General features: G+C 49.9%; 17 non-coding genes across 17 annotated transcripts; all 17 read right to left on the bottom strand.

Moving 5' to 3' along the window:
* Positions 1-581: 581 nt before the first annotated feature.
* Trnak-uuu (transfer RNA lysine (anticodon UUU)) lies at positions 582-654 on the bottom strand. The gene has a single exon. It is a non-coding gene; the product is annotated as a tRNA-Lys (tRNA).
* A 538-nt stretch (positions 655-1,192) lies between these two features.
* Positions 1,193-1,265, bottom strand: Trnaf-gaa (transfer RNA phenylalanine (anticodon GAA)). The gene has a single exon. It is a non-coding gene; the product is annotated as a tRNA-Phe (tRNA).
* A 579-nt stretch (positions 1,266-1,844) lies between these two features.
* Trnas-uga (transfer RNA serine (anticodon UGA)) lies at positions 1,845-1,926 on the bottom strand. Its single transcript has one exon. It is a non-coding gene; the product is annotated as a tRNA-Ser (tRNA).
* Positions 1,927-2,853: 927 nt separating this feature from the next.
* On the bottom strand, positions 2,854-2,926 carry Trnak-uuu (transfer RNA lysine (anticodon UUU)). The gene has a single exon. It is a non-coding gene; the product is annotated as a tRNA-Lys (tRNA).
* Positions 2,927-3,464: 538 nt separating this feature from the next.
* Positions 3,465-3,537, bottom strand: Trnaf-gaa (transfer RNA phenylalanine (anticodon GAA)). The gene has a single exon. It is a non-coding gene; the product is annotated as a tRNA-Phe (tRNA).
* A 579-nt stretch (positions 3,538-4,116) lies between these two features.
* On the bottom strand, positions 4,117-4,198 carry Trnas-uga (transfer RNA serine (anticodon UGA)). The gene has a single exon. It is a non-coding gene; the product is annotated as a tRNA-Ser (tRNA).
* A 927-nt stretch (positions 4,199-5,125) lies between these two features.
* Trnak-uuu (transfer RNA lysine (anticodon UUU)) lies at positions 5,126-5,198 on the bottom strand. Its single transcript has one exon. It is a non-coding gene; the product is annotated as a tRNA-Lys (tRNA).
* A 538-nt stretch (positions 5,199-5,736) lies between these two features.
* Trnaf-gaa (transfer RNA phenylalanine (anticodon GAA)) lies at positions 5,737-5,809 on the bottom strand. Its single transcript has one exon. It is a non-coding gene; the product is annotated as a tRNA-Phe (tRNA).
* Positions 5,810-6,388: 579 nt separating this feature from the next.
* Positions 6,389-6,470, bottom strand: Trnas-uga (transfer RNA serine (anticodon UGA)). Its single transcript has one exon. It is a non-coding gene; the product is annotated as a tRNA-Ser (tRNA).
* Positions 6,471-7,397: 927 nt separating this feature from the next.
* On the bottom strand, positions 7,398-7,470 carry Trnak-uuu (transfer RNA lysine (anticodon UUU)). The gene has a single exon. It is a non-coding gene; the product is annotated as a tRNA-Lys (tRNA).
* Positions 7,471-8,008: 538 nt separating this feature from the next.
* On the bottom strand, positions 8,009-8,081 carry Trnaf-gaa (transfer RNA phenylalanine (anticodon GAA)). Its single transcript has one exon. It is a non-coding gene; the product is annotated as a tRNA-Phe (tRNA).
* A 579-nt stretch (positions 8,082-8,660) lies between these two features.
* Trnas-uga (transfer RNA serine (anticodon UGA)) lies at positions 8,661-8,742 on the bottom strand. The gene has a single exon. It is a non-coding gene; the product is annotated as a tRNA-Ser (tRNA).
* A 927-nt stretch (positions 8,743-9,669) lies between these two features.
* Positions 9,670-9,742, bottom strand: Trnak-uuu (transfer RNA lysine (anticodon UUU)). Its single transcript has one exon. It is a non-coding gene; the product is annotated as a tRNA-Lys (tRNA).
* Positions 9,743-10,280: 538 nt separating this feature from the next.
* Trnaf-gaa (transfer RNA phenylalanine (anticodon GAA)) lies at positions 10,281-10,353 on the bottom strand. The gene has a single exon. It is a non-coding gene; the product is annotated as a tRNA-Phe (tRNA).
* A 579-nt stretch (positions 10,354-10,932) lies between these two features.
* On the bottom strand, positions 10,933-11,014 carry Trnas-uga (transfer RNA serine (anticodon UGA)). The gene has a single exon. It is a non-coding gene; the product is annotated as a tRNA-Ser (tRNA).
* Positions 11,015-11,941: 927 nt separating this feature from the next.
* Positions 11,942-12,014, bottom strand: Trnak-uuu (transfer RNA lysine (anticodon UUU)). The gene has a single exon. It is a non-coding gene; the product is annotated as a tRNA-Lys (tRNA).
* A 538-nt stretch (positions 12,015-12,552) lies between these two features.
* Trnaf-gaa (transfer RNA phenylalanine (anticodon GAA)) lies at positions 12,553-12,625 on the bottom strand. Its single transcript has one exon. It is a non-coding gene; the product is annotated as a tRNA-Phe (tRNA).
* Positions 12,626-12,974: the final 349 nt, after the last annotated feature.

Raw genomic sequence — 12,974 nt, 5'->3', positions numbered from 1 at the left:
AGGGATGGACATACTTGCAAGTAGCTGCGAGATCATTGAAAAGAAACGCGGCGCCATTGCTTTTGCCGCACTCGACTGATTGAATTGCAATTCTTAAAAAGGAATGAACCTTCACTCTGTCCAACAATTTCAAGCACGTGTGTGTACTCACGAACTCGGCGAAGGCGCGAGAAAATGACGGGGGCGCACTCGTGGGCCTGCGACGGCTTCCTGCAGTCACATCGTCAGTGCGAGGTGGACCGGTAGGCACAGGAAGCAGCGGCCGTCGTGAAACTCAGCATTCTTAAACGGAAATTTTCGTCTTGTTTAGAATGGCGTCATTGGTTTGCACGCTCATTCATGCGTGTGAAAATATTTGCTGCTCTTTACGCAGAATCGCACGCAGCCGGCGGGATTCGAAACTACTTTCGAGTCAGACGCCTTAACCACTCGGCCACGGCTGCCCCGAACGCAGCGTTCTCCCGACACGTGCAAATTGAACCGTTTAAAGCACTGTGGTGTCAGAAAACGGCGTTGCTGCATTCTTTTCCGTAGTGTTTCCACCACTACCAGAGGCAACGCTACCAAATTATTAAAATTTCCGCCCGAACAGGGACTTGAATCCTGGACCCTTAGGTTAAAAGCCTAATGCTCTACCGACTGAGCTATCCGGGCTCACAACGCCTTATGAAACATCTCACGATGCACAACGACACATTGACTCATGTCCTTTACTGTTGTGCAATCGCTGCATGGAGCTGTTAGTAGTTAAACGTCGCCTGAATGCTGTCTGCAAACTTATCGCGCAAAGCTCGTAACAGACCATCGAACAATGTTGACACACGATGCAAAAACAAACTGCAGCAGTCGTTACGTCTCATACGTTGGAGTAGAGGATTTACGTGTTTTGTCGACACTCATCGGGCAATTGGAAAATTCACAAGCACTTCGAATGCAATGTTTCCCACGTTTTCGCTCATTTCACGGTTCCGCTTGATACGTTCTTCACCTCCTGGCACAAAACAGGGAACGCAGTCAGTAGGACGTCTTTTTTATTTTCTTACTTCTCAGAGAGTTGCCTACTGCGTTCCTCTTATGGCAAGCACTAGACAACCAGAACAGTTACAGAAGGGAGTCATGTCCGTTCTCGGCTGTAGTTACATTATCACAAAGTCAGAGCAATTCCATTGGCGTCGGCTTCAAAACGAAGCCGTGCCGAAACCCGGGATCGAACCAGGGACCTTTAGATCTTCAGTCTAACGCTCTCCCAACTGAGCTATTTCGGCTGACGCACAGCGCCCCTCTTTTGCACGTCTGCCCCGTTGCCAATTTCACAGTCATCTTCGTCTGAAAGAACACAGGGACGCCGAAAGGCGAACAGCAGATGCAGTAAAGTACCACACACATTTCTTCTGCTTCCATCGTCGTAACTAGCAAACATGTCGACTCGATTCATGTAATATTGACTTCGCTGACGCTAGAAAAGCTGTGCTATATCGATGCCACGTGCAACTAGTGTGCAGAGAACGAGGCAGAGGAAGGAGTGAGCCTCTCCAAAGTGTGTGAGGCAGTATCTAGCAGATACACGCGGTAAAACATTTGACTTGCGTTTGCTCATTAATTGCTACACGTCATCGTCTGCAAGCTAAAATAATCACATCTGCACTGCCCAGAGAGGCGACACTTGCACTGACACCTGGTGGACGGTTGTGAGACGAGGAGATGAGCTGTGGCTTCTGGGCACGACTGTAGCGCTGCACCCTGGAGCCAAGAACACTGCACCTTGCTGGCGGCCCACGTGTTTAGTAGTGACGCAACTGCTAGGATGCAGCTGAACGTCCATCTTCTGGGAGCGAGAAAATTTCCGCAGTCGGCAGGACTCGAACCTACGCTCCCAGAGGGAATCTGATTTCAAGTCAGACGCCTTAACCACTCGGCCACGACTGCACGTCTCAGAAGCGTCTCTCGACAACTGAAACTCCCACCTTTGCAAGCAATCTCATGGCAGAAGGCAGCATGGGCTTACTCTTTTCTGTAGTGATTCCACTGCCAGCACATTAGACGTTACGAAAGTGTATTAATTTTCGCCCCGACAGGGACTAGAACCCAGGACCCTTTGGTTGAAAACCTAACGCTCTACCGACTGAGCTATCCGCACCCACGCACGAGCATTGTCATACAGCTGCGTCGTGTGCGAGTGATTCGCATGTCGTAATTGCTGGCTTATGGCTCCAATGGCGACTTCACCGACTTCCCACTGACGCGCCGCTGACGCTAGTTTTCTGGCGTCTTAAGGGATGGACATACTTGCAAGTAGCTGCGAGATCATTGAAAAGAAACGCGGCGCCATTGCTTTTGCCGCACTCGACTGATTGAATTGCAATTCTTAAAAAGGAATGAACCTTCACTCTGTCCAACAATTTCAAGCACGTGTGTGTACTCACGAACTCGGCGAAGGCGCGAGAAAATGACGGGGGCGCACTCGTGGGCCTGCGACGGCTTCCTGCAGTCACATCGTCAGTGCGAGGTGGACCGGTAGGCACAGGAAGCAGCGGCCGTCGTGAAACTCAGCATTCTTAAACGGAAATTTTCGTCTTGTTTAGAATGGCGTCATTGGTTTGCACGCTCATTCATGCGTGTGAAAATATTTGCTGCTCTTTACGCAGAATCGCACGCAGCCGGCGGGATTCGAAACTACTTTCGAGTCAGACGCCTTAACCACTCGGCCACGGCTGCCCCGAACGCAGCGTTCTCCCGACACGTGCAAATTGAACCGTTTAAAGCACTGTGGTGTCAGAAAACGGCGTTGCTGCATTCTTTTCCGTAGTGTTTCCACCACTACCAGAGGCAACGCTACCAAATTATTAAAATTTCCGCCCGAACAGGGACTTGAATCCTGGACCCTTAGGTTAAAAGCCTAATGCTCTACCGACTGAGCTATCCGGGCTCACAACGCCTTATGAAACATCTCACGATGCACAACGACACATTGACTCATGTCCTTTACTGTTGTGCAATCGCTGCATGGAGCTGTTAGTAGTTAAACGTCGCCTGAATGCTGTCTGCAAACTTATCGCGCAAAGCTCGTAACAGACCATCGAACAATGTTGACACACGATGCAAAAACAAACTGCAGCAGTCGTTACGTCTCATACGTTGGAGTAGAGGATTTACGTGTTTTGTCGACACTCATCGGGCAATTGGAAAATTCACAAGCACTTCGAATGCAATGTTTCCCACGTTTTCGCTCATTTCACGGTTCCGCTTGATACGTTCTTCACCTCCTGGCACAAAACAGGGAACGCAGTCAGTAGGACGTCTTTTTTATTTTCTTACTTCTCAGAGAGTTGCCTACTGCGTTCCTCTTATGGCAAGCACTAGACAACCAGAACAGTTACAGAAGGGAGTCATGTCCGTTCTCGGCTGTAGTTACATTATCACAAAGTCAGAGCAATTCCATTGGCGTCGGCATCAAAACGAAGCCGTGCCGAAACCCGGGATCGAACCAGGGACCTTTAGATCTTCAGTCTAACGCTCTCCCAACTGAGCTATTTCGGCTGACGCACAGCGCCCCTCTTTTGCACGTCTGCCCCGTTGCCAATTTCACAGTCATCTTCGTCTGAAAGAACACAGGGACGCCGAAAGGCGAACAGCAGATGCATATAAGTACCACACACATTTCTTCTGCTTCCATCGTCGTAACTAGCAAACATGTCGACTCGATTCATGTAATATTGACTTCGCTGACGCTAGAAAAGCTGTGCTATATCGATGCCACGTGCAACTAGTGTGCAGAGAACGAGGCAGAGGAAGGAGTGAGCCTCTCCAAAGTGTGTGAGGCAGTATCTAGCAGATACACGCGGTAAAACATTTGACTTGCGTTTGCTCATTAATTGCTACACGTCATCGTCTGCAAGCTAAAATAATCACATCTGCACTGCCCAGAGAGGCGACACTTGCACTGACACCTGGTGGACGGTTGTGAGACGAGGAGATGAGCTGTGGCTTCTGGGCACGACTGTAGCGCTGCACCCTGGAGCCAAGAACACTGCACCTTGCTGGCGGCCCACGTGTTTAGTAGTGACGCAACTGCTAGGATGCAGCTGAACGTCCATCTTCTGGGAGCGAGAAAATTTCCGCAGTCGGCAGGACTCGAACCTACGCTCCCAGAGGGAATCTGATTTCAAGTCAAACGCCTTAACCACTCGGCCACGACTGCACGTCTCAGAAGCGTCTCTCGACAACTGAAACTCCCACCTTTGCAAGCAATCTCATGGCAGAAGGCAGCATGGGCTTACTCTTTTCTGTAGTGATTCCACTGCCAGCACATTAGACGTTACGAAAGTGTATTAATTTTCGCCCCGACAGGGACTAGAACCCAGGACCCTTTGGTTGAAAACCTAACGCTCTACCGACTGAGCTATCCGCACCCACGCACGAGCATTGTCATACAGCTGCGTCGTGTGCGAGTGATTCGCATGTCGTAATTGCTGGCTTATGGCTCCAATGGCGACTTCACCGACTTCCCACTGACGCGCCGCTGACGCTAGTTTTCTGGCGTCTTAAGGGATGGACATACTTGCAAGTAGCTGCGAGATCATTGAAAAGAAACGCGGCGCCATTGCTTTTGCCGCACTCGACTGATTGAATTGCAATTCTTAAAAAGGAATGAACCTTCACTCTGTCCAACAATTTCAAGCACGTGTGTGTACTCACGAACTCGGCGAAGGCGCGAGAAAATGACGGGGGCGCACTCGTGGGCCTGCGACGGCTTCCTGCAGTCACATCGTCAGTGCGAGGTGGACCGGTAGGCACAGGAAGCAGCGGCCGTCGTGAAACTCAGCATTCTTAAACGGAAATTTTCGTCTTGTTTAGAATGGCGTCATTGGTTTGCACGCTCATTCATGCGTGTGAAAATATTTGCTGCTCTTTACGCAGAATCGCACGCAGCCGGCGGGATTCGAAACTACTTTCGAGTCAGACGCCTTAACCACTCGGCCACGGCTGCCCCGAACGCAGCGTTCTCCCGACACGTGCAAATTGAACCGTTTAAAGCACTGTGGTGTCAGAAAACGGCGTTGCTGCATTCTTTTCCGTAGTGTTTCCACCACTACCAGAGGCAACGCTACCAAATTATTAAAATTTCCGCCCGAACAGGGACTTGAATCCTGGACCCTTAGGTTAAAAGCCTAATGCTCTACCGACTGAGCTATCCGGGCTCACAACGCCTTATGAAACATCTCACGATGCACAACGACACATTGACTCATGTCCTTTACTGTTGTGCAATCGCTGCATGGAGCTGTTAGTAGTTAAACGTCGCCTGAATGCTGTCTGCAAACTTATCGCGCAAAGCTCGTAACAGACCATCGAACAATGTTGACACACGATGCAAAAACAAACTGCAGCAGTCGTTACGTCTCATACGTTGGAGTAGAGGATTTACGTGTTTTGTCGACACTCATCGGGCAATTGGAAAATTCACAAGCACTTCGAATGCAATGTTTCCCACGTTTTCGCTCATTTCACGGTTCCGCTTGATACGTTCTTCACCTCCTGGCACAAAACAGGGAACGCAGTCAGTAGGACGTTTTTTTTATTTTCTTACTTCTCAGAGAGTTGCCTACTGCGTTCCTCTTATGGCAAGCACTAGACAACCAGAACAGTTACAGAAGGGAGTCATGTCCGTTCTCGGCTGTAGTTACATTATCACAAAGTCAGAGCAATTCCATTGGCGTCGGCTTCAAAACGAAGCCGTGCCGAAACCCGGGATCGAACCAGGGACCTTTAGATCTTCAGTCTAACGCTCTCCCAACTGAGCTATTTCGGCTGACGCACAGCGCCCCTCTTTTGCACGTCTGCCCCGTTGCCAATTTCACAGTCATCTTCGTCTGAAAGAACACAGGGACGCCGAAAGGCGAACAGCAGATGCAGTAAAGTACCACACACATTTCTTCTGCTTCCATCGTCGTAACTAGCAAACATGTCGACTCGATTCATGTAATATTGACTTCGCTGACGCTAGAAAAGCTGTGCTATATCGATGCCACGTGCAACTAGTGTGCAGAGAACGAGGCAGAGGAAGGAGTGAGCCTCTCCAAAGTGTGTGAGGCAGTATCTAGCAGATACACGCGGTAAAACATTTGACTTGCGTTTGCTCATTAATTGCTACACGTCATCGTCTGCAAGCTAAAATAATCACATCTGCACTGCCCAGAGAGGCGACACTTGCACTGACACCTGGTGGACGGTTGTGAGACGAGGAGATGAGCTGTGGCTTCTGGGCACGACTGTAGCGCTGCACCCTGGAGCCAAGAACACTGCACCTTGCTGGCGGCCCACGTGTTTAGTAGTGACGCAACTGCTAGGATGCAGCTGAACGTCCATCTTCTGGGAACGAGAAAATTTCCGCAGTCGGCAGGACTCGAACCTACGCTCCCAGAGGGAATCTGATTTCAAGTCAGACGCCTTAACCACTCGGCCACGACTGCACTTCTCAGAAGCGTCTCTCGACAACTGAAACTCCCACCTTTGCAAGCAATCTCATGGCAGAAGGCAGCATGGGCTTACTCTTTTCTGTAGTGATTCCACTGCCAGCACATTAGACGTTACGAAAGTGTATTAATTTTCGCCCCGACAGGGACTAGAACCCAGGACCCTTTGGTTGAAAACCTAACGCTCTACCGACTGAGCTATCCGCACCCACGCACGAGCATTGTCATACAGCTGCGTCGTGTGCGAGTGATTCGCATGTCGTAATTGCTGGCTTATGGCTCCAATGGCGACTTCACCGACTTCCCACTGACGCGCCGCTGACGCTAGTTTTCTGGCGTCTTAAGGGATGGACATACTTGCAAGTAGCTGCGAGATCATTGAAAAGAAACGCGGCGCCATTGCTTTTGCCGCACTCGACTGATTGAATTGCAATTCTTAAAAAGGAATGAACCTTCACTCTGTCCAACAATTTCAAGCACGTGTGTGTACTCACGAACTCGGCGAAGGCGCGAGAAAATGACGGGGGCGCACTCGTGGGCCTGCGACGGCTTCCTGCAGTCACATCGTCAGTGCGAGGTGGACCGGTAGGCACAGGAAGCAGCGGCCGTCGTGAAACTCAGCATTCTTAAACGGAAATTTTCGTCTTGTTTAGAATGGCGTCATTGGTTTGCACGCTCATTCATGCGTGTGAAAATATTTGCTGCTCTTTACGCAGAATCGCACGCAGCCGGCGGGATTCGAAACTACTTTCGAGTCAGACGCCTTAACCACTCGGCCACGGCTGCCCCGAACGCAGCGTTCTCCCGACACGTGCAAATTGAACCGTTTAAAGCACTGTGGTGTCAGAAAACGGCGTTGCTGCATTCTTTTCCGTAGTGTTTCCACCACTACCAGAGGCAACGCTACCAAATTATTAAAATTTCCGCCCGAACAGGGACTTGAATCCTGGACCCTTAGGTTAAAAGCCTAATGCTCTACCGACTGAGCTATCCGGGCTCACAACGCCTTATGAAACATCTCACGATGCACAACGACACATTGACTCATGTCCTTTACTGTTGTGCAATCGCTGCATGGAGCTGTTAGTAGTTAAACGTCGCCTGAATGCTGTCTGCAAACTTATCGCGCAAAGCTCGTAACAGACCATCGAACAATGTTGACACACGATGCAAAAACAAACTGCAGCAGTCGTTACGTCTCATACGTTGGAGTAGAGGATTTACGTGTTTTGTCGACACTCATCGGGCAATTGGAAAATTCACAAGCACTTCGAATGCAATGTTTCCCACGTTTTCGCTCATTTCACGGTTCCGCTTGATACGTTCTTCACCTCCTGGCACAAAACAGGGAACGCAGTCAGTAGGACGTTTTTTTTATTTTCTTACTTCTCAGAGAGTTGCCTACTGCGTTCCTCTTATGGCAAGCACTAGACAACCAGAACAGTTACAGAAGGGAGTCATGTCCGTTCTCGGCTGTAGTTACATTATCACAAAGTCAGAGCAATTCCATTGGCGTCGGCTTCAAAACGAAGCCGTGCCGAAACCCGGGATCGAACCAGGGACCTTTAGATCTTCAGTCTAACGCTCTCCCAACTGAGCTATTTCGGCTGACGCACAGCGCCCCTCTTTTGCACGTCTGCCCCGTTGCCAATTTCACAGTCATCTTCGTCTGAAAGAACACAGGGACGCCGAAAGGCGAACAGCAGATGCAGTAAAGTACCACACACATTTCTTCTGCTTCCATCGTCGTAACTAGCAAACATGTCGACTCGATTCATGTAATATTGACTTCGCTGACGCTAGAAAAGCTGTGCTATATCGATGCCACGTGCAACTAGTGTGCAGAGAACGAGGCAGAGGAAGGAGTGAGCCTCTCCAAAGTGTGTGAGGCAGTATCTAGCAGATACACGCGGTAAAACATTTGACTTGCGTTTGCTCATTAATTGCTACACGTCATCGTCTGCAAGCTAAAATAATCACATCTGCACTGCCCAGAGAGGCGACACTTGCACTGACACCTGGTGGACGGTTGTGAGACGAGGAGATGAGCTGTGGCTTCTGGGCACGACTGTAGCGCTGCACCCTGGAGCCAAGAACACTGCACCTTGCTGGCGGCCCACGTGTTTAGTAGTGACGCAACTGCTAGGATGCAGCTGAACGTCCATCTTCTGGGAACGAGAAAATTTCCGCAGTCGGCAGGACTCGAACCTACGCTCCCAGAGGGAATCTGATTTCAAGTCAGACGCCTTAACCACTCGGCCACGACTGCACTTCTCAGAAGCGTCTCTCGACAACTGAAACTCCCACCTTTGCAAGCAATCTCATGGCAGAAGGCAGCATGGGCTTACTCTTTTCTGTAGTGATTCCACTGCCAGCACATTAGACGTTACGAAAGTGTATTAATTTTCGCCCCGACAGGGACTAGAACCCAGGACCCTTTGGTTGAAAACCTAACGCTCTACCGACTGAGCTATCCGCACCCACGCACGAGCATTGTCATACAGCTGCGTCGTGTGCGAGTGATTCGCATGTCGTAATTGCTGGCTTATGGCTCCAATGGCGACTTCACCGACTTCCCACTGACGCGCCGCTGACGCTAGTTTTCTGGCGTCTTAAGGGATGGACATACTTGCAAGTAGCTGCGAGATCATTGAAAAGAAACGCGGCGCCATTGCTTTTGCCGCACTCGACTGATTGAATTGCAATTCTTAAAAAGGAATGAACCTTCACTCTGTCCAACAATTTCAAGCACGTGTGTGTACTCACGAACTCGGCGAAGGCGCGAGAAAATGACGGGGGCGCACTCGTGGGCCTGCGACGGCTTCCTGCAGTCACATCGTCAGTGCGAGGTGGACCGGTAGGCACAGGAAGCAGCGGCCGTCGTGAAACTCAGCATTCTTAAACGGAAATTTTCGTCTTGTTTAGAATGGCGTCATTGGTTTGCACGCTCATTCATGCGTGTGAAAATATTTGCTGCTCTTTACGCAGAATCGCACGCAGCCGGCGGGATTCGAAACTACTTTCGAGTCAGACGCCTTAACCACTCGGCCACGGCTGCCCCGAACGCAGCGTTCTCCCGACACGTGCAAATTGAACCGTTTAAAGCACTGTGGTGTCAGAAAACGGCGTTGCTGCATTCTTTTCCGTAGTGTTTCCACCACTACCAGAGGCAACGCTACCAAATTATTAAAATTTCCGCCCGAACAGGGACTTGAATCCTGGACCCTTAGGTTAAAAGCCTAATGCTCTACCGACTGAGCTATCCGGGCTCACAACGCCTTATGAAACATCTCACGATGCACAACGACACATTGACTCATGTCCTTTACTGTTGTGCAATCGCTGCATGGAGCTGTTAGTAGTTAAACGTCGCCTGAATGCTGTCTGCAAACTTATCGCGCAAAGCTCGTAACAGACCATCGAACAATGTTGACACACGATGCAAAAACAAACTGCAGCAGTCGTTACGTCTCATACGTTGGAGTAGAGGATTTACGTGTTTTGTCGACACTCATCGGGCAATTGGAAAATTCACAAGCACTTCGAATGCAATGTTTCCCACGTTTTCGCTCATTTCACGGTTCCGCTTGATACGTTCTTCACCTCCTGGCACAAAACAGGGAACGCAGTCAGTAGGACGTTTTTTTTATTTTCTTACTTCTCAGAGAGTTGCCTACTGCGTTCCTCTTATGGCAAGCACTAGACAACCAGAACAGTTACAGAAGGGAGTCATGTCCGTTCTCGGCTGTAGTTACATTATCACAAAGTCAGAGCAATTCCATTGGCGTCGGCTTCAAAACGAAGCCGTGCCGAAACCCGGGATCGAACCAGGGACCTTTAGATCTTCAGTCTAACGCTCTCCCAACTGAGCTATTTCGGCTGACGCACAGCGCCCCTCTTTTGCACGTCTGCCCCGTTGCCAATTTCACAGTCATCTTCGTCTGAAAGAACACAGGGACGCCGAAAGGCGAACAGCAGATGCAGTAAAGTACCACACACATTTCTTCTGCTTCCATCGTCGTAACTAGCAAACATGTCGACTCGATTCATGTAATATTGACTTCGCTGACGCTAGAAAAGCTGTGCTATATCGATGCCACGTGCAACTAGTGTGCAGAGAACGAGGCAGAGGAAGGAGTGAGCCTCTCCAAAGTGTGTGAGGCAGTATCTAGCAGATACACGCGGTAAAACATTTGACTTGCGTTTGCTCATTAATTGCTACACGTCATCGTCTGCAAGCTAAAATAATCACATCTGCACTGCCCAGAGAGGCGACACTTGCACTGACACCTGGTGGACGGTTGTGAGACGAGGAGATGAGCTGTGGCTTCTGGGCACGACTGTAGCGCTGCACCCTGGAGCCAAGAACACTGCACCTTGCTGGCGGCCCACGTGTTTAGTAGTGACGCAACTGCTAGGATGCAGCTGAACGTCCATCTTCTGGGAGCGAGAAAATTTCCGCAGTCGGCAGGACTCGAACCTACGCTCCCAGAGGGAATCTGATTTCAAGTCAGACGCCTTAACCACTCGGCCACGACTGCACGTCTCAGAAGCGTCTCTCGACAACTGAAACTCCCACCTTTGCAAGCAATCTCATGGCAGAAGGCAGCATGGGCTTACTCTTTTCTGTAGTGATTCCACTGCCAGCACATTAGACGTTACGAAAGTGTATTAATTTTCGCCCCGACAGGGACTAGAACCCAGGACCCTTTGGTTGAAAACCTAACGCTCTACCGACTGAGCTATCCGCACCCACGCACGAGCATTGTCATACAGCTGCGTCGTGTGCGAGTGATTCGCATGTCGTAATTGCTGGCTTATGGCTCCAATGGCGACTTCACCGACTTCCCACTGACGCGCCGCTGACGCTAGTTTTCTGGCGTCTTAAGGGATGGACATACTTGCAAGTAGCTGCGAGATCATTGAAAAGAAACGCGGCGCCATTGCTTTTGCCGCACTCGACTGATTGAATTGCAATTCTTAAAAAGGAATGAACCTTCACTCTGTCCAACAATTTCAAGCACGTGTGTGTACTCACGAACTCGGCGAAGGCGCGAGAAAATGACGGGGGCGCACTCGTGGGCCTGCGACGGCTTCCTGCAGTCACATCGTCAGTGCGAGGTGGACCGGTAGGCACAGGAAGCAGCGGCCGTCGTGAAACTCAGCATTCTTAAACGGAAATTTTCGTCTTGTTTAGAATGGCGTCATTGGTTTGCACGCTCATTCATGCGTGTGAAAATATTTGCTGCTCTTTACGCAGAATCGCACGCAGCCGGCGGGATTCGAAACTACTTTCGAGTCAGACGCCTTAACCACTCGGCCACGGCTGCCCCGAACGCAGCGTTCTCCCGACACGTGCAAATTGAACCGTTTAAAGCACTGTGGTGTCAGAAAACGGCGTTGCTGCATTCTTTTCCGTAGTGTTTCCACCACTACCAGAGGCAACGCTACCAAATTATTAAAATTTCCGCCCGAACAGGGACTTGAATCCTGGACCCTTAGGTTAAAAGCCTAATGCTCTACCGACTGAGCTATCCGGGCTCACAACCCCTTATGAAACATCTCACGATGCACAACGACACATTGACTCATGTCCTTTACTGTTGTGCAATCGCTGCATGGAGCTGTTAGTAGTTAAACGTCGCCTGAATGCTGTCTGCAAACTTATCGCGCAAAGCTCGTAACAGACCATCGAACAATGTTGACACACGATGCAAAAACAAACTGCAGCAGTCGTTACGTCTCATACGTTGGAGTAGAGGATTTACGTGTTTTGTCGACACTCATCGGGCAATTGGAAAATTCACAAGCACTTCGAATGCAATGTTTCCCACGTTTTCGCTCATTTCACGGTTCCGCTTGATACGTTCTTCACCTCCTGGCACAAAACAGGGAACGCAGTCAGTAGGACGTTTTTTTTATTTTCTTACTTCTCAGAGAGTTGCCTACTGCGTTCCTCTTATGGCAAGCACTAGACAACCAGAACAGTTACAGAAGGGAGTCATGTCCGTTCTCGGCTGTAGTTACATTATCACAAAGTCAGAGCAATTCCATTGGCGTCGGCTTCAAAACGAAGCCGTGCCGAAACCCGGGATCGAACCAGGGACCTTTAGATCTTCAGTCTAACGCTCTCCCAACTGAGCTATTTCGGCTGACGCACAGCGCCCCTCTTTTGCACGTCTGCCCCGTTGCCAATTTCACAGTCATCTTCGTCTGAAAGAACACAGGGACGCCGAAAGGCGAACAGCAGATGCAGTAAAGTACCACACACATTTCTTCTGCTTCCATCGTCGTAACTAGCAAACATGTCGACTCGATTCATGTAATATTGACTTCGCTGACGCTAGAAAAGCTGTGCTATATCGATGCCACGTGCAACTAGTGTGCAGAGAACGAGGCAGAGGAAGGAGTGAGCCTCTCCAAAGTGTGTGAGGCAGTATCTAGCAGATACACGCGGTAAAACATTTGACTTGCGTTTGCTCATTAATTGCTACACGTCAT

Source organism: Schistocerca gregaria, unplaced genomic scaffold, assembly GCF_023897955.1.
Source record: "Schistocerca gregaria isolate iqSchGreg1 unplaced genomic scaffold, iqSchGreg1.2 ptg000395l, whole genome shotgun sequence".
Taxonomy (NCBI): domain Eukaryota; kingdom Metazoa; phylum Arthropoda; class Insecta; order Orthoptera; family Acrididae; genus Schistocerca; species Schistocerca gregaria.
The sequence above is the reverse complement of the archived record's forward strand: the minus strand, read 5'-3'. Positions and strand labels throughout refer to the sequence as shown.